This window comes from Miniopterus natalensis, chromosome 14, assembly GCF_054644295.1.
Source record: "Miniopterus natalensis isolate mMinNat1 chromosome 14, mMinNat1.hap1, whole genome shotgun sequence".
NCBI lineage: Eukaryota > Metazoa > Chordata > Mammalia > Chiroptera > Miniopteridae > Miniopterus > Miniopterus natalensis.
The window spans coordinates 12,164,956-12,185,078 of NC_142094.1; the positions used below are offsets into that span (position 1 = coordinate 12,164,956).

General features: G+C 45.3%; 1 pseudogene; it reads left to right on the plus strand.

Annotated features, from left to right (window-relative positions):
• Positions 1-19,254, plus strand: part of LOC107532546 (serine/threonine-protein phosphatase PP1-alpha catalytic subunit pseudogene) — a 109,417-nt pseudogene extending 90,163 nt beyond the window's left edge.
• The last annotated feature ends 869 nt before the right edge of the window (positions 19,255-20,123 follow it).

The window sequence follows — 20,123 nt, forward strand, 5'->3', positions numbered from 1 at the left end:
TTGTGGAACTGGTTAGTTGGTGCTCTGTTGTGGTATGATGCTGGCCTCCAGGTTCTGGATCCTACTTGGAGGTGCTCTGATGCAAGCCAAGGAGAGCCACTATTTGTGTCTGGCTTGGAGCTGCCTGGTATGTGCTACAAAGTGACCTGTGGTTGATTTCCACTTGTGCTGAACTTAGAGGCACTTAGAGAGGCTAGCTGACACTAGTTCTGGGCTTGGGACACTTTGGTGGGCACCATGATGTGAGCTGAGGATAGCTGCCACTTTTGCCAAGCTTGTGGCCACTTAATTGAAACTATGTTCCATGTTAAGACTGGTTGCCCCTTATGCCAGGGTTGTGGTCACCTGGTGGGTCTTTCAGTACAAGTTGAGACCAGTTGTTACTTGTGCTGGGCTTGAGGTTACTTCACAAGAGGTGGAGGACACGCTGAAGCCAGCTGCTGTTTTGGGGGGGACTTGTGGACCTTGCAGAGGTTTTAGGAACATCAGGAGCATGAGCTTAGGCATGCCACCTTTTCAAAAAAGCTGCTGGAAGAAGTCCAGGCAAGATGTGTTTGTTGGGTAGGGTGGGGTCTCAGGAAATTACCAGGAAGAGGTGAATGGTGTTAGCCAGGTTAATGGAGAGCACAGATATGGTTCCCAACTCTGCCTGTTTTCTGGGTGGGAGGGGCACACAAAAAAGAACAATGGTACCTGCCAGCACTTCCATCCTCAGACAGAGCTGCCCCAGTCCCTACCTTTCTAGCCCTCACTATGAAGCTAGACAATGTATCTCGTCAATGTATTCCCCTGATGCTTTTCAAGCTGCTTTCCCTGTGCTGGAGTTAAGAGTGAATGAGTCTCTGCTCAGACCCTTTAAGTGGATGCCTCAGTCTCCAGTAGACCTCACTTGAATTCAATCCTTACTTGCTCTCACAGCCACATGTTATGGGGACTCCTCTTCCCAGCCCTCGTGTCCCAGGCTTGGAACATGTAACTGGGACCCCTTGCTCCTCAGAGGATCTCTGCAGCTGAGATATCCCTCCTGATTCTTAACCCCCACATGTGGATGTGGGACCTGCTTTATCCAGGTCCCTGCTCTTCCTACCAGTCTCAACATGGCTTCTTCTTTTTATTCTTAGCTATAGGACTTTTGTTCAGCTAGTCTCCAGGTGGTCCTCAATGTTGGTTGTTCTATAACTTAGTTGTAATTTTGATGTGATCATGTGAGGAGGCAAGAACAGTGTTTCCCTACTCTGCCATTTTGAAAATTCTCTGTAGTATATTTTGAAATAGAAAATTGTGAGTCCTCCAAGTTTGTTTTTTTTCAAGATTATTTTGGCTATTCTGGGTCCCTTATATTTTCATATTAATTTTAGAATCAGCTTGTCAATTTCTTCCAAGAAACCAGCAGGGATTTTGATAGAGATTTTTAGATTTGTAGATCAATTTAGGGAATTTTGCCTTCTTAATAATCTTGCCTTCCACTCCATGAACATGGTTCTGTTTCCATTTATTTAGGTCTTCTTTCACATCTTTCAACAATTTTTATAGTTTCTTTATGCAAGTCTTGCACTTGTGTTTAATTATTCCTCAATATTTTATATTTTTAATGCTACTGTAAATGAAACTTAAACATTTTTTTTTCATTTGGGGTTTGTTTATTTCAAGTCTATACAAATACAATTGATTTTTTTGCTGTTGATTTTGAATTCTGCACCCTTGATAAACTAGTTTATTAATTCTAATAGATTTTTAGTGGCTTCTTTAAGATTTCCTATATAAAAGATCATGCCATCTGAAAAATAGAGAGTTTTACTTATTTCTTTCCAATTTGTATGCCTTTCATTTCTTTTTCTTGTTTAATTGCTTGGCTATAACCTCTAGTACAATGTTGAATAGCAGTGGCAAGAGCAGACATCCTTGTTTTGGTCCTGATTTTAGGGGGAAAATACCCAGTATTTCACCATTAAGTATGATCTTAGCTGTGGGCTTTTTATGGATGCCTTTTAGAAGGATGAGAAATTCTAAATTTCTAAAATTCTTTAATTCTTAATTTGATTACTGTTTTTATTAAAGCAGTATTGAATTTTGTTTAATGCTTTTCCTGCATCTGTTGAGATGACCATGGGTTTTGTCCTTTATTTTATTAATATATTGTATTATGTTAATTGTACAATGCATTTGTGTATGTTATGTACAATTGTACTATGTGTATGTTAAACTACCCTTGCATTCTTTTTGTTAAATCCCATTCAGTCATAATATATAGTGCTTTTTATATATCTCTAAATTCAGCTTCCTGGTATTTTGTTGAGAAATTTTATGTCTATATTCATAATGTTATTGGTCTGTAGTAGTTGCCAGGGGCTGGGGGAAGGGAGGAAATGGGCAATGACTGTTTAATGGGTATGAAACAATTTCTTTTTGGGGTGATGAAAATATACTGGGGTTAGATAGTAACGATGGCTCCCCAACATCGTGAATGTATTGTAAAGCACTGAGTTATACTCTTTAAAACTGCAAATTTTGCCTTAGCCAGTTTTGCTCAATGCTTAGAGCATCAGACTGCAGACTGAAGGGTCCCTGGTTTGATTCTAGCCAAGGGCATGTACCTCAGTTGGGGGCTTGATCCCCAGCCAAGGTCAGGGTGTGGGAGGCTACCAATCTGTGTGTCTCTCTCAAATCAATGTTTCTCTCTCTCTCTCTCTCCCTTCTGCTCTCTCTGAAAAGCAATGGGAAAAATATTTCCATTTTTAAAATTGGATTTTTAAAAAAAGGCAAATTTCAAGTCATTTCATGTCATGTGAGTTTTACTTCAAAACAGAAGGAATATTTGATAGAGAATTCAAGGAGAAAGTCAAAGGAATGGGAGAGAAAAAGATACTGAGAAAACATGTGTGAAATTTAAATTCTATATTCTCTACACTATAAAGGTTGATCAAAACTAAAAGTAATAATAAAGTCAAATACACGATACATGATAAATCTTATTCTAAGGGTGACATAAATAAGAGACAGACAAATATAGAGAGGTAAAAATAGATGGCAGGCCCTCGAGAGAGAAACTCAGCATATAAAGGTAACTCAAGTTCGCACAGCCAGAACAGCTCGGGTCAAAGACATTTTCTCTCCAGCTCTACCCTCAACCACTTACACGTGGAAACTTGGGCACCACCTCCAGCACTTCCACACTGGTCTGGGGATTCCACACAGTCACCAAATAAGTATCATTCGACCACCCTCTTAGCCATAGCATGTGTCCTAATTTTGAATCTCCTGGTTTTAGCATCTTTTGCAAAGATATGCTTGGAATTTTCTAAATAATCAAGTTTTGGTTCCTTTTTGCCTATCAGTTCTTTCCTTAATTTATCTCTTTCTTTTCCATTGTACTACAAGCAGCAACAAACAAACAAAACAGGCCATGCCTTCCACATGCTGGGATACAGCTTCAGCCAAATATCCAAGATCATTGCTCACATGTTCTCCTTCCCACACACTACAACACACAATCCAGCTACTTTTGGGCACTATATAGCAAGGATTCCCTTTCTTCCAGCCTCCAAATGTTTCTCATTTCCTTCTGAGCCTCCACCAGAATTGCCTTTAATGTTCACATTTCCACCAACATTCTGTTTATGACTATCTGTGTATTTTCTAAGATAACACAGGCTTTTTCTATGTGAACCTTCACAGGCTGAATCTTTAGCATTCGTATTTTTACCAACTGTCTCTTCAAGACAATCTCAGCTTTTTCTATCACGCTTCTCACCATTTTCCAGCGCTACATATTACCCAATTCCAAAGCTACTCGCACATGTTAGGTATTGGTTTTAGTAGCACCTCAGTTCCTAGTGACAAATTCTGCATTAGCTTGCTGTGATTGATAACAAAATGCCACAAACTTGGTGGTTTAAAACAGCAGACACTGGGCTGTTTCATAGACTAGCTCCATGGAACTGCTCTTGGTGCTGATACAGAAGTGGAGCCCCATCTGTGTTTGTTCTTCTTTTTCTCTTTACCTGCCTTCCTTTTGCTTTAATAAAGTATTTGCTATGAGTTCGCTTTATCTCCTTTTTAGGCTCATAGCTATAACTCTGTTTTAAGGTTTTTATTATAAATCTTTAACTGATCACAGTCTACCTTAAGTGCTATTGAGGCAGTGATTTTATACTAGTATAAGAACCTTACAGTAATGTAGGTCTTCTGTATGTAATGTGCTATTTTCCTCTGCTTTTAAGGTTTTTCTTTTATTACTGGTTTTGAAAAATTATCACATGCTTTGACTTGATTATAATGTGACCTGGTTTTCTTCAGGGGTTTTTTGGGTGTGTTGGTTTTTGTTTTTGGCGGGGATTTTTGTGTGTGTATGTGCTCCTGTTTGGTTGAACTTCTTGGTTAAAGTTTTCATTCAATTTGGGACTTTCTCAACCCTTAGTTCTTTAAATATTTCTTCTCTTCCCTTTCTTCTTTGGAGACTGCAATATATTAGACTGCTTGAAGTTGCTTCTCAGTTTACTGATGCTCTTTTCATTTATTTGTATATCTAATACTCCCTGTGTTTATTTTTGGGCACTTGCTGTCTTCAAGTTCACTATTCTCTTCTTCTACAGTGTCTAATTCGATATTTATCCCACTCAGTGTATTTTTAATCTCAGACATTTTAGTATTCATCTGTAAAAGGGCAATTTGTACACTTCTTATATTTTCCATGCCTCTACTTATTTTTAACTTTTTTGGAGAAGCATTACATATTCACAGAAAGTTGCAAAAAATGTCTAGGGAGATAGAAATTGGGTCAATGGCTAGAAGTCACACAAAGCATATTTTAGCTCAAGACAAGGAGACAGTTTCAGTTGGAGAAACCTCAAGAGGACGTGCTGCCTGGGATGTGGTGAGTTCCCTTTGAACAGGGAAGAGCAGAGATTGGAAGCTTGGTTAGTAGAAAGACTGTGACTAGATTTATGTATGTAACATAGGACCAGCCTGGAGAGTCCTCAAAGTGAGTTATAGATGTGTTCATCCGGGAATGCCACCTCCAAAGTGATTGCTGGAGATGGCGAACTGGGCCCCTCGGAGTGGAGCAGATCCCAACACCTCCCCCCGCCCCAGATCACAAGAATGAAATGCCCACCTGCTCTGTCCATGCAGAACCCCAGAGAACTCAGGGGCTGGCTCAGGAGAAGGCAACGAAACGTTTCCCGTGCATCAGGAGGGCCCGGGACCAGAGAAAAGTGCCTGGATGTGTGCTCAGATGCTCCGCTCAGCCAGAGGAGGCAGTGGAGGCATCAAGGGCTGGCCACCTACCCAGGGGTCATATGGAAGGCACACAGGGCCTGGACAGCCAGGTGAGGGAGGCCCTCCACATGGCCCTAGCAGCAGGAGGTGGCAGCCTACATTTAAGGAAACCAGGAGGGAGGAAGAGGACAGGAGAGTGAGTTTCTGAGAGCCCCCCCTTCCTTGCTAAACTCTCCCAGGAAGACACAAGTGCCAGAGTGGAGGTGGGGTGTTTGTGCACTAAGCCTGGAAAACACACAAAGTGTTTCTGCTTGTTTCTGTCTCCACTGACCACTGGCCAGGCAGCCAATTGGCCAAATCCCATGCTGGCACAGTGCCAGGCACCTGGGGACCTCAGCCGCAGAGTGCTGGGTTTAGGGATCTAGGGCTGAGCTGATCCTCCGGTGCCAGCCCCACCCTTCCCTCCAGCCCCCCTCCCCTTCATAGGTCCCCGGGCACTTCTGTCTGTGAACTTTGTTTTGACTGTCCCATTGACCTGGTCTGCAGCCCACGCCTGTGTCACTGGCCTGTGAAGACATGCCATGTCCATCTCAGTCCTTTGTGGGCCTTCTCTAATGGCTCAGACAGGATAAGGAACCCCCCCACAAGATCCCACATCACGTGGCCTGTGCCTCCCAGCCCGGCTGGGTTCCATCTGCAAACAGGAGGCCCTGGCCTGCCGTAGGAGGGAGTGGGACAGGTTAGATGACTTACCTACCCTGAAAGGATACAGAGCCACACCAGCCTGCTGCCTCTTCATTCCAGACTCTCTGAGAAACTGAGTCACAGCTTGGGATGGCCCAAGAAGGAAGCCTCCTTGGACAACTGCAGAGGAAATGTTTTTAGGTTGTGCTGTGTTTTTCATACGAAAATATTTTTAGACCAAATTTATTCTGAGTGGCAACATGCGGCTTCTAGCTAATTATGCCATTAATCAGCAGTGCTGGGATGGAGTGGCAAGTGATCGAGAGCGTACAATGACACTCCACCAACTGGGACACATGCAGAAGGGCATGGCCACTGAGGGAAGAGACCACAAAGAGTCCAAGGCAGCTGCCCCCTCCTCCCTCAGGCCAACCCAACCCTGGCTCCTGCAGGGAGACTGGGCACCCTCACCAACGGCTGGAGCTGCCTCCCACAGCTGCAGCTCCCCCAAGACAAAGAGAAAGGCGTAGTTTGAGATGGAGAGGGCCACCCTTCTCCTAGGATCCCTCGGTGACTGAGCTATAGGTGACAGGGGCTTTCGTCTCTGGATTCCAGGAGGAGCCTAGCCACTGGCCGACTTGTCCCTGCTCTGAGGGACAGCAGCAGGTCCTGTCTGAGTGACCACAGCAGGAGTGAGCCCTCCAACTGCCTGCAGCTGTCTCTGAGAGGAGGGGCAGGACAGAGATGCCTCCTTTGTCCCCTGGCTGCTAGCGTGACCTTTGCACTTGCACTCTGGAGCTTCTGCCATGGGGCAGAGATGGAAGTGTTCTTGGGGCAGAGGACGGGAGTGGGCACGGGGCAGGAGATGGGAGTGGGCACGGGGCAGAGACCAGATGCTCATGGGGTAGGAGACAGTAGTGGGCACGGGGCAGAGACGGGAGTGGGCATGGGGCAGAGATGGGAGTGGGCATGGGGCAGAGACCAGATGGCCATGGGGCAGGAGATGGGAGTGGGCACGGGGCAGAGACCAGATGCTCATGGGGCAGAGACGGGAGTGGGCATGGGGGGGAGACCAGATGGTCATGGGGTAGGAGACAGGAGTCAGCATGGGGCAGAGACCAGATGGCCATGGGGCAGGAGACAGGAGTGGGCACGGGGCAGAGACGGGAGTGGTTCAACAGCGAGTTCCTATCTTTCCCTTTTGCTCTGTGGCCTTCTCCGAAAGACAGGGGACCACCTCCCAGGTCACTGTATGGGCTGCATGGATCTGGGGCAAGCACTGCTCCACCGTGCTCTCCCTGTGGGAGCCCCTCAGCCCCTGGCCCCACCGCATGACTGCGGCCTCCCCAGGCAAGGTCCCTCCTCCGCACATTGTCCCAGAGCCTTGTGCCGGCCTTTGCCCCTTGCCCAGCATTTTTTTATTGTTGACAGTATCACATGTGTCCCCTACCTCCACCCCACCCCACTTTGCCCCCTGTCAGCCTTTAAGCCCACCCCACCCCCTGTCAGGGGCTTGCTTGTAGGGAAGCCTGTGCCAGATCCCACCCCATCCCAGAGACACTGCCCATGTTGCCTCGGGTGGAGTCCATGTCATCTGGGCAACTGTCTGGGCTTAGGCGTCCCAGAAGCCCGGCTCTGAGGGCTCCCCCGGCACTCTTCCAGGGGCCGTCCCTCACCCAGCCTGAGCTGGGACCAGCCCGGCCCTGTTCCTGGCCAGCTGGAGGAGGTGGGTAGGCCTGCCACTCACAGCCCTTCCTGCTGCACAGCAGGTCCCCGCAGCCTGGCCCCAGATGGGCTTCCACGGGGGGAGCTGCTGCTCCTTTCTGAGCCCTCACGTTCTAACACAGCACTTGGAATAACAATGGATGCTCAATAAGCGTTTGTTGTATGGGGTGTTCCTTTCATAATTAATGTAGTGAATTCTTGGCAGTTCACCTGTTTATTGCACAATTCCTGGCATTAGGTTATTGTTCGAGGCCACGTGCACCGTTCCCTGCTCCTCCGTAGCACTTAACGCAGAAATGAGCGCACTTGTCTCTCCTTCAGCTCCCAGGTCCTCAACGCAAGGATCCCACGTGCTTCATTCAGTGCGGTGTCCCCAGCGCCTAGAACAGTGCCTGGCGCACAGTAAATGCCAATAAACCTTCATTGTATGACCAGATGAACGAGTAGAAAACTATCTGACTCAGCTGTAAGATGTTTACTGAGCCTGCTTTAGAGAGAAACGAATTTGAGCGGATATGGTGCGCTAATTTGATTGGAAGGAAGAGAGGGCAGTTTGGGTGCGGGGAAGGGAGTTGTAAGTAGAACCAAACACTCAGCTTCCTTGGAAGAAGAACCATCATTTAGTTAACATTTAAAATGGAAAACTCCAGAAAGAGCAGCGTAAGCATTTTCCTTAGAATCATGAAAGCAAATCCCAGAAGGAAGAGCCAAAGAAAAATGGAACGCTGCTGGGGTGGGGAAAGTGGTATGTTTAAATGTTTCAGGAAATGTGTACATACTGCTTAAAGTTTAAAAATTAAGTAATAAAAATGGCCTTAATTTGATGCTTTAGAATATGTCATTAAATTCACAGATTGGTTTGATTTTGTTAAATCTAGGCAATTATTTTAATACTTTCTTTTTATTAAACTTTTTTTTGAAATATAGATTCACATGCAGTTCTAATAAACAATACAGAGAGAGTCTGTGTACTTTTTCATAGTTTCCTCTAATGACAACATTGTGCAAAACTATAGTACAGTGTCACAGCCAGGATGCTGACATTGGTACAGTGGGGAGACATTTCCATCACTGCGGGGATTCCGCACGTTGCCCTGTACACTTGCCTCCCAGCTCCCCGAGGAGAGGAGTTCCCCACTTCTAACCCCACCCCATCCTTAACTCCTGGGAACCACTTATCTAATCTCCGTTTCCATCATTTTATCCTTTTAAGAATGTTACGTAAGTCAAATCATACATTTTGTAACCTGTGGCTTTGGCTTTTTTCACTCAGCATCATGCTCTAGAGATTCACCCAGGTCGATGGGCGTATCGATATTTTGTTCCACTTTATTGCCGAGTAATATTCCATGGTGTGGACGTACCATCATTTGTTTAACCATTCCCTCACTGAAGAACATAGGAAATGTTCTCAGTTTTCAGCTACTACACAAAAGCTGTTATGCACTGTCTTGTACAGATTTTTGTGTCAATATAAGTGTTCATTTCTCAGACACAGATGCCCAGGAACGGAGTTGCTGGTCATACGGTAGTTGCACGTTTAGTTGTTAAAGAAACTGCCGTACGATTTCCCAGCGTGGCCTTACCGTTTGACCTCCGCAGCAATGCATGTGGGGTCCAGTTTCTCTGCATCCTTGCCAGCATTTGGGGTTATCACTATTTTTATTTTAACCATTCTCATAGGTGTGCAGTGGTTTTAATTTACATCTCCTGGATGATCAATGATTTGAACATCTTTGTATGTGCTCATTTGCCATCTCTATGGTGAAATGCCTCTTCATGTCTTTTGTCCATTTCCAAATTATTTTTGTCCAAAAGTAATTAGATTATTTTTCATTGTCTGTTTTGAAAGTTCTTTGTATATTTTAGACTGTTCTTTTGTCAGATGTGTGGTTTGCAAATATATTTTCCCAGTATATAGATTGTCTTTTCATCCTCTTAACAAACTTTTGCAGAGCAAAAGTATTTAATTTTGAACAAGTCCAATTTATTAATTTTTTTAAAAAATGGACTGTGCTTTTGTAGTCAAGTCTAGGAACACTGCTTAGTACTAGGTCCTGAAAATTTTATCTTTTCCCCAAAAAAGTTTTATAGTGTTAAGTTTTACATTTAAGTTCATTATCCTTTATAAATTATTATTTTTTTATCAGGTGTGAGGTTTAGGTCGAGGTTCATGTTTTTGCCAATGAATGTTTGATCTCTTTAGCACTATTTGTTGATATCTTTGCTCCATTGAATTACTTTTGCACTTTTGTCAAAAAATCATTTGGGCATATCTGTGTGGGTTTATTTCTGGGTACTATTTTCTGCTCCATTCATGTATGTAACTAACCCTCTGCCAGTACCTCATGACTAGTCTTGATGCCCATAGCTACGTAATGTCTTAAAATCATGTGATCTAATTCCTCCCACTCTAATTTTCTTTTTCAAAATTGTTTCATCTGTTCTAGTTCATTTATGTTTCCATATAAATTTTAGAATGGTCTCGTTTATATCTACAAAATACCTTTCTGGGATTTCTATAGAAATTGTGTTAAGCCTGCAAATCAACTTGGGGAGAATTAATATCTTTACCATGTTGAGTCTTCCAATCCACGAGCTCAGTATGTATCTCCATTTATTTAGATCTTTGATTTCTTTCATCAGTGTTTGGTAGTTTTCAGTACACAAGTACAGTACTTGCTTTGCTTGATTTACACTTAACTATAAATGGTACTGTATTTTTTCCAGTTTTATCGAGGCCTAATCGACAAATAAAATTATATGTATTTAAAGTGTATAACATGGTGATTTTATATATGTATACATTGTGAAATGATAACCACAATTAAGTTAATTCACATATCCATCACCTCTTCATAGTTACCTTTGTGTGTGTATGGTGACAAAACTTAAAATCTACTCTCAACAAATTTCAAGTAACAGTAAAGTGTTATTCATTCTAGTCACCATACTGAGCATCAGATCCCCAGAACTTATTCATCTGATAACTGCAAGTTTGTGCCCTTTGACCATCAACTCTCCATTTCATCCACCCACCCCCAACCCAGCCCCTGGCAACCACTGTTCTACTCTCTGCTTCTCTGAGTTTGAATTTTTAAAAAATTCCACATAGAAATGAGATTATATAGTATTTGTCTTTCTCTGTCTGGCTCATTTTACTTAGCATACCAGGTTCATTCATATTGTCATAAATGGCAGGATTTCCTTCTTTTTATGGGTAAATGATTATATATGTACATATCCCATTTTCATTGACTATTTACAGCACCTAGATTGTTTCCATATTTTGGCTATTGTGAGTAATGCTGCCATAAGCATGGGGTGCAGATATTTCTTCCACATATTCATTTTCTTTCCTTCAGATATATCTCCAGAAGTGAGGCTGCTGGATAAATGGTAGATCTATTTTAATTTCAGTGGCCCTGTGTTCATGTTAGTGTGTAGAAATACATTGACTATGATTGTCTTGTATCCTGTGAGCTTACTGAACTCAGTTATTAGTTCTAAGAAAATTTTCTGTTTGTTTGTTTTGGAATAATTCTTAGGATTTTCTATGTAAACAATCATGTCACTTGCAAACAGGGACAAGTTTATTTTTTTCTTCCCACACTAACCACCTTTTATTCCCTTTTCTTGCTTTATTGCACTGTCTAGACCCTCCAGTACAGTGTTCAAACGGTAAGAGTGGGCATCCTTGCTTTTTTCCTGATCTTGGGGAGGGGGGAGCACCCAGTATTTCACCAGGAAGTATAATGTTACCTGTAGGTTTTTATAGATGCTCTTTATCAAGTTGGGGAAGTTTACCCCATTCTTATATTTCTTGGAATTTTATCATGCATGAGTGATGAATTTATTTTTTTTAATTGTCATAATATCACATAACCTAAAATTGACCATTTTAAGCATTTTAAAATATACATTCACTGACAAATAGAATGTTTACTATGTTGTGCAACCATTGCCACTATCTAATAGTTCCAGAACATTTTCACCACCCCAAAAGGGACCCCATCTCAATTAAGCAGTCACTTCCCTTATCTCCTTTCCCCCAAGAGTATTGAATTTTGTAAATGCGTTTTCTGCCTCAATTGACATGACCATATGAATTTTCTTTTTTTATCCTGTTAATAAGGTGGATTACACTGACTAATTTTCACATAGTGAAACACCTTTTGCATCTCTGGAATAAATCCCACTTGGCCAGAGTGTGTAACTTTTTTATATATTACTAAATTCTATTTGCAAAAATTTTGCTGAGGATTTTTATATCTATAGTCCTAAGAAATATTGGCCTGCAGTTTTTTCTTTTCTCTTTTCTTTTCTTTTCTTTTCTTTTCTTTTCTTTTCTTTTCTTTTCTTTTCTTTTCTTTTCTTTTCTTTTCTTTTCTTTTCTTTTCTCTTCTCTTCTCTTCTCTTCTCTTCTCTTCTCTTCTCTTCTCTTCTCTTCTCTTCTCTTTTCTTTTCTTTTCTTTTTTTTTTGGTACATCTTAGTCTGGTTTTGTATCAGGAAACACTAACAATTGTATCAGAAAGAGTTTGCTCCTGTTCTATTTCCTGGAGAAGATTGTGTAGAATTGGAGTTTATTTTTCTTTAAACATGTGATACAATTCTCCAGTGATATCACCTGGGCCTGGAAATTTCTTTTGGGGAGGTTTTAAATGATGACTTCAACTACCTTAACAGTTATAGGGCTATTCAAGTTATCTATTTCAGTTAGCTGTGGCAGTTTGTGGTTTTTTAGGATCTCGTCCATTTCATCCGAGTTATCGATTGTACGTGTGTAACGTCAGTCATAGCATTCCCTCAATACCCTTTGATGTCTGCAGGGCCTGTAGTGATGTCCTCTGTCTCATTCATAATATTGGCGATTTGTGTCCGCTTTTTTTCTTTGTCAGTCTTGCTAAGGGTTTGTCAATTTTATCTTCAAAGAATCCGCTTTTTGTTCCACTGGTTTTCTCTATAGTTTTTCTGTTTTCAATTTCACTGATGCCTGATGTTTTTTATTGCTCCCTTCCTTCTGCTTGCTTTGGGTTTATTTTGCTCTTTTTTTCTAAGCTCTCAAGGTAGAAGTATAGATTACTAATTTAGTATGGTTCCTCTTTTGTAATGTAAGCATTTAATGCTATACATTTTCCTCTCAGCACTACTGTACCTGTGCCCTGCTAATTTTGATATATTACACTTTCATTTTCATTCCGTTTTACCTCTCTCCAGATTTCCTCTTTGACCTGTGGTCAAAGACTTTTAGGTGGTAAGGGGTTATTTCTCGCTCAACTGCTTTTGAGATGTCTTTCCTTCTCATAAGTCTTCAGGAGTTTGACTATGACGTGTCTCTGTGTGGATTTCTTTGGGTTTATCTTGTTTGAGGTGCTCCGCCTCTTGAATCTGTAGATTTGTGTTTTTTGCCAAACTTGGGAAGTGTATGGCTATTATTCCTTGGACTACAATTTTAGGACCACCTCTTTTGCTCCCCTCCTGAGACTCGGATGACACAAATAGTAGATCTTCTGTTATAACCTCATAGGCTCCTGAAGAACTGAATTTCTTTCCCTTTCAGTCTATTGTAGCTCTGTTGTCTGATTGGGTAGTTTCTATTATTTCTCTTTAAGTTCACTGATATGTTCCTTTGCCCCCACCATTCTGCTGTTGAGCTCATCAGTGGCATGATTTTTGATTTGGTTATTGTATATTTCAGTTCTAATATTTTCCTTTGTTTCTTCTTTATATACTCTATTTGTTTGCTGAGATTTTTACTTTTTCATTTGTTTCAAGTGAGTTATAATTGCTCATTGAAGCATGTCCATGCTAGCTGCTTTAAGATCTTTGTTAGATAATTTTAACGCCACTATCATCTTAATGTTGTTATCTATGGGTTGACTTTTTTATTCAAGTTGACATTTTTCTGGATCTTGCTGTGATGAATAATTTACTGAAACCCATACAATTTGTGTATTATTTATGGGACTCTAGATCTGAATCTGAACCTTCTGCCTTAGTTAATTTCTTCTGACACATTTTGCAGGGACAGCAGACAGTGTGGAGGGCGGGGGGGGTCACCTTATTACTGCCAGGTGGGGCAGAGTCCAGTTTCCCACTGGGCCTCCGTTGACACTGAGGAGGGGAGCTCCTTATTACACTAGGCAGGGGGCCTTGGGAACGAACAACCTGGCTCCCTACTCAGCCTTCTCTCATGCCACCCCAACAGGGGGCTGGAGCACCCCATTACAGCCTGGTGACAGTGGAAGCTCCCCACTCAGCTTTTGATGGAAGATATGGGGATGAGGCCACTGTTTTCTGTGTGGTGCTTGGCCAGAGTAGCTGGTTATAATGAAAAATTTATCTCTATTTTGCAGAGAAGGGTATGAAGAATTGGAGAAGGGAGATGGTCCCAAGCCTCACAGCACCTGTACAGGTAAGTGAGCTCCCCAAGGATGAGCTGGTTCCCACGGCTGCCAGGTGTGAGGCCTGCAGGGATTTGCACTCAGACAGGGCAAGGGGCCTAAGGAACAAGAACAATCTTCCAGCTCCCAGCTGAAAATCTCCTTTTGGCTTCCCAGAGAAAGTTTCACCTCCTCCAGCTGGCAGCCAGAGCCTCAGACTGACTCTTCGGAAAGCATCAACCAGGTCACCTCTGTTCTAAACCTAATGTCTTGCACTTAGAATGGAGCCCAAGCCCTCGTGGGCCAGCTGCCTGCTTTGTGGGGGCCCGTACTTTCTTAGTTCACGGGGCTCCATGGTGCTTGCCTCTTCTCACCTGGAGCACTCCAAGCCCGATTGTGCCTCAGGGCCTTTTCTCTGCTGTTCCTTCGCCCTAGACTGCTGTTTGCGGGGCTGACTTCTCCTTGTTGGCTGCCTGGACAGAGAGGCCTCCCATCACCTCGTTGCAGTTGCATGACGCCCCCACAAGCCTGCCCTTTCCCTCTTGCTCCTTCCTGTTTCATTTTCTTCACACACGCATCCTCCTCTGAAACTGTCTTATATGTTTAACTGTTTGCCTGTTTATTTTTTGTCTTTACCCTGAGGCCCTATGGCGTGGGATAGGGTCATCTTTATTAAGCCCATGCTCAATAAGCAAAATAACTACATGGATGTGTGCTCAGGGCTGGCTGGTCTGGGGCGGGCCCAGGCTGGCTGGGGCCTCTGCCCTGGGGGAGTGTCCAAACACGTGGAGAGGCCAGGCTTGCCAGCAGGAGGCTGACTGAGGCCAAGAAACTAAGGAAGCTGCCTAGAGTCTATGGGACCCTCCCTTAGGCAGCCTTGACCAGAAAGCAGGGTCCTTGACGCTCCTGGGGAGAGCCAGCTGCAGCCCTCCAAGCATGCATTACTCCCATCCCCACTCCTGACTCCTTGCCTGCAACAGGTGGGCCCAGCCCTGGAAGAGGCGGGTGGGACCGTGGCCTGGCTTCTGGTCCAGCTCCTGCACAGCCAGCCCACTTGTCTTGCCCTCACTGGTCTCCACTGGCTGCCCCGTAAAGTGAGACATGAAGTCCTGATGTGCCCACAGCACATGCCTCACTTGCTGGCACAGCTTAGCTGCCCAGAGCCCACCGCAGCCAGGAAGGCCCAACAGCGACTCGTTAAAGTGGAGCGGCGTGGTTTGGGAAAGGCAACCTGGGGAGAAGCTGGGAGATCTAGGTTCTTTTAACAGTGCTTTCAGAGTCCAGACAAGCTCCCCAGCCCTCTGGGCCCCCAGGTTCCTGTCTGTACCATGGGGCGAGATGGAGTTCCCCGGGGCCTGTTCCCTCCGAGGCACTGGGTGTCCCACAGGGCCAGGTATTGGTTACGGAGCCACTTTGTTTGTGTGTGCACGACTCCCACTGTCGTAGACATTTGCCTTTCCTTGGTGGCCTGCCCTAGGAGACAAACTCCAGGTGACAGGGGCCCTGCCTGCATCCTCAGTAGTCAACAATGCCCGATAACCCAGATGGACACATTGACACGTGTTATGGGTAGATGGAGGGGCGGATAGGTAAAGGCACTCTAGTATAGGACTTACGGTTATCATTTAGAGGTTTCTGATTATTATGTAGAAGTGTATGATTATTATTTGAAGTTTCATATCTGTGACTGTCTTGCTCTCAAACACAGGCTTAGACAAAGGAAGAAAGAGTGCGAAAGTTTAGCACAGTACCAAAGGGCACATCCACACACAACCTCCCGCATCGTGCAGGGGAGAGGAGATAATGCTGGCTGTGCGTGAGAGAGAGACAGAGAGACAGAGAGAGAGATGGGGTCGGGGGGAGCACAGGGCCACGGTACGGACCCCCAGGGTCCTGCTCCTGGATGCACACAGCCTGGTGCTGCTCACACCCAGCACCTCCAATGCTGAGCCCCCTCAGCCAAGGGAAAGGTAGGAGTGGGAGAGTGTCACTTCTCATTTCCTTTGACCAGTTTAAGAAGAAGCAGAACTCCATTTCCTGAGAGGCTCATAATTAAATGGATTAAAATGTTTTCCTTCATGGTGACTTTGCCAGCTCCCTTCTACCTCTCCCTGGCCCAGTTCCCGGGGAGCGGATGGAGCCTGGGAGAAGGCAGGATGACATGCTGTGCGCTTCCAGAGCAATTAGCTTGTGCATCGTCATTTTGGGAGGAGATTTATGGCTGGCTTTGGGAGCATTCCATCCCAGACCTCGGCGACCCAGATTTGTCTGCTGGAGAAGTTCCTGGAAGTGGAGCCTCAATATTAATTCCAATTACAGTCAGATGAGAGCCCATTCATAAGGACTGCCTTTGACAGGCCTCTCCTGCGGCTCCGGACTGACCTTGAGCCCCCACTGCTGCCAGGCTCAGAGAGGGAGGAAAGCTGGGCTCAGCCCGGTTCCTGGCAAGCTGACGAATAGGCCACAGGGTGCTGGGCTCTGAGGGGAAAACTGAGGAGGGATGTGGAGGCTGTGGCATCTCAGCATCTTTAGTCGGGGGACCATCCTCAGTGCCCTCCCCTAATGCCTCTGAAAGGGTGGCACGCAGGGGGCACCACTGAGAGCTCCCAGGCACAGGATTGTACTTTGACCTCACTGCTGAAACAGACCCTCTAGTCCCAGAGTAGGGGCCCAAGTCCTTGATGGACCCACGAGACATCACAGCCACAGCCTCCAGAAGGTCCCAGGTGGGCGCTGGGGCCAGAAGCTACCGTATGACCATTAGCGTCCGGAGGCTGCCTGGCCCCTGAGAGGTCCCGAGCTGGACTGTCAGTGGCTCATGCACACTCATTAGCACGTCTGCAGATGGATGTTCCTCATGGTACCAAGACCCTAAGGACTAAATATAAACCCAAGGAAGCAATTACCTCAGTATTGATTATGAATTAGGCTAACAACATTATTAATTTTGTCTGAAGATGTGTATCTACTGCACCAGCCTGTTAATGGCTTTCGTGAGGTATTAAGGCTGCTAATTAGGAAAACAGCAGGTTCATCACCAGCTGTGATTACAGCGTCCCTGGAGAAGAAAGATGGTCAGGGTGTCCAACCTCCCTTCCGCGACCCCGGTTTTCCAGGGGTTCCCTCGGTAGAGACTGTGAGGACTGTGTCTGTCACCCAGCGTTGTATTTCCATCCAGCAGATGCTCCCTGAGCCCCCGGTGCCTGCCGTGAGGGGCTGAACAGCCACAGGACCTGTGCAGAATGGGGACAGAGTGGTGTCCAAAGGCCTGTGCTCTGGGCACTAAAAACCCAAGAAGCCCCAAGCCCCTTCCCAGCAGGAACAAGAGGTTCTTATAAATAATTTGGTCCGGCCCAGCCGGGCGTGGCTCAGCGGTTGAGCGTTCACCTAGGATCCAGGCGATCAGGGTTCGATTCCCGGTCAGGGCACATGCCCGGGTTGCGGGCTGCAGCCGATCAATGACTTTCTCATCACTGATGTTTCTATCTCTCTCTCTCTCCCTCTCCTTTCCTCTCTCTGAAATCAATAAAGATATATTTAAAAAATAATAATAATAATAATAAAAATAAATTATCTGGTCCGGCCCTGGCCGGGTAGCTCAGTTGGTTGGAGCATCATCCCAATACATCAAGGTTGCGGGTTCAATCTCCGGTCAGGGCACATGGGCACATACAAGAAGCAACCAATGAATGCATAAATAAGTGGAACAACAAATCGATGTTTCTCTCTTTCTCTCTCTCTCTCTCTCTCTCTTTCTTTCAGATCAATTTTTAAAAAATCATCTGGTCTGGATCCTTCCTTCAGACACAGAGTAGAGTGAGTGCCCGGTGAGCCAGCGAGCCCGGGGGGGTGAGGCACAGGGCCTCCCTGGCAATGGCGGTGGCTCACAGTGGGCAGGACTGGGCTCCTTCCTCCAGGACAGAAGGTGGGAGAAGCGCTGGGTCCCTCCGCGGGTTTTCTCCTGCTTCTCCGTCTGCTGGAACCACCTCCCCCCTTCCCAGCCCCATCCCTACCTGCACTTCAGTTTTGCTGAGAGTCACTCCTGGAAGCCTCCCTTGGCTCCCTCTCTATTGGACAGGAGCCCCTTTCTGGGTTTCCAGCGGGGCCCCTGCAGGGACATACCCCGATTTTCCTCTCCCCACACCATAGCTCAGTGATCAGTGACCGGACAGATCTGATTGGTTAACATGGGACTAAGCACAGGTCGTTACTTATTTGTTTAGTTTTTAAACATATTTTTAATATAAGATCCTGGGAATCAGGGCCATTTTGCTCTTCTCGTGGTTCTAGTGGGGAGAGAAGGGGGACGCGAGGAGCGGAGCGTTGGTGGGGGACCCACTGCTGTCACCACCGCCTCTGTGCTCCTGGCGGGAAAGGGAGTCCTGGGAGCCAGGCACAGGCCGTGCGGCTGCGGGAAGTGAGAGGGTCCGAGCCCGGTAAGAAGGCCCCTGTCCAGGAGAATGAAGTCACAGGACTGTGCTTGAAGTCCCGAGAGGTCTGTCCCAGTCCGTCTGTCCTACTAGAACCGGAAGCACCCTCACACGATGCGGGGATAGCGCTGGCAATGCTGGGATTTGCTTGGACTTTCTGAGTGAGGCGTTTTCCGCCGGGAAGCAAGTACCTGTGGATGGGGAAGCAGTCACTGGAGACTGCCTGTCACTGGCTTACAAAATCAAATATCCCGAGAATTTTCGTATTCTCGAAAGAAACCACAGATGTGCCAGCGTCAATAGAATTTATGGATTTTATGACGAATGGAAAAGAAGCTATAACATTAAACTAAGGACAACTTTCACAGCCTACTTTAACTGTTCACCAACAGCAGCCACCGTGGATGAGAAATATTTTACTGTCCTGGGCGTTTATCACCAGCTCTTCAATCGTGGAGCAGATTTGTGAATTATGTGACCAACTGATGGACCACATCAGGGTCTTCTTCAGTATCTTCTGGGGGCTGACCCTGATAAAAATGTCTCAGGCTGGGGTGAAGGTGACAGGAGTGTCCTCGCAGTTGGCACAGAAGTGGTCACAGAATTTCTCCTTAAGTGTGACTTGGATCTTATATGTAGCACCCATTAGGTGGTTGAAGATGGACATGACTATTTGGCAAAGAGGCGGTTAGTCTCCGTGTTTTCTGCACCCAGGTGTTGTGGAGAGCTTGACAATGCAGATGCCACAATGAGTGTGGACAAAACTCTGATGTGTTCCTTTCAGTGTGGAGGAGACAATGCCACATGGGCCTGACACCTGAAGGGGTATGATCACAAAGCAAGCAAGGAAATAGATGTCGCTTTGCTAGTGCCTGGCTGGGACTTGTAATATGTAGTATATAGCCTTCATTTTCAGAACTGTAATGGTTATTGGTCAGCTTGCTTAAATAGTGATTTGTGGGGCCCTCCCTTCAACTTTCTTTAATCAATGGCATTTGCTGGTTATAATAGCAAATGAAAGACTCTCCCCCCCCCCCAAAGGCTTTGATTTTTAATTCTCTATTCTTTTGCAAACAATTTTAATGATGGTGTTAAACTGTATACCCCAGAACAGTTTATCTGGTCTAAGGGGTAAGGGTGCAATTGACCTTTTTAAAAATTCAGTACAACCCATGAGTAATATAAATGTTTGCTTTCCTTAGGATATACGGAGAGCTTAGGGTGCTCAGTCTGTACGTTATTGTCATAAAATGCATACTGTTCGTACAAACGGCTCTGAACATTTCATTTTATTTTAAAGGGTTAAAGGGATTGCTTATTTCCCTCATTGCTTGTCATGTAGAGACTTGTTTTTGCAGCTATCAACATTAGGAGGAATTCCGCCCCCGCCAGCCTCAGTGGTGTAATGTATATTAATTAAAGCACACTTGCCCTACTGCATTCTTACAATGACAATTAAAGACACCTGGGACCACAACACACTCCAAAGGGCATCTGACAGTAGAGAGTCTACTTACAAAGGTGGCGAAGGGGCTGAGGACACCAGAAGGAGCAGAGAGCCTCACCTTGTGAGGTGTGAAGGGACAGCACATGGCCCTGGGGACTGACAGGAGCTGGGCACTTGGTGGAGGGTGCTGCTGCCCACGGCAACCTCGGTGGCGGAATCGGGAGAAGAAATGTTAC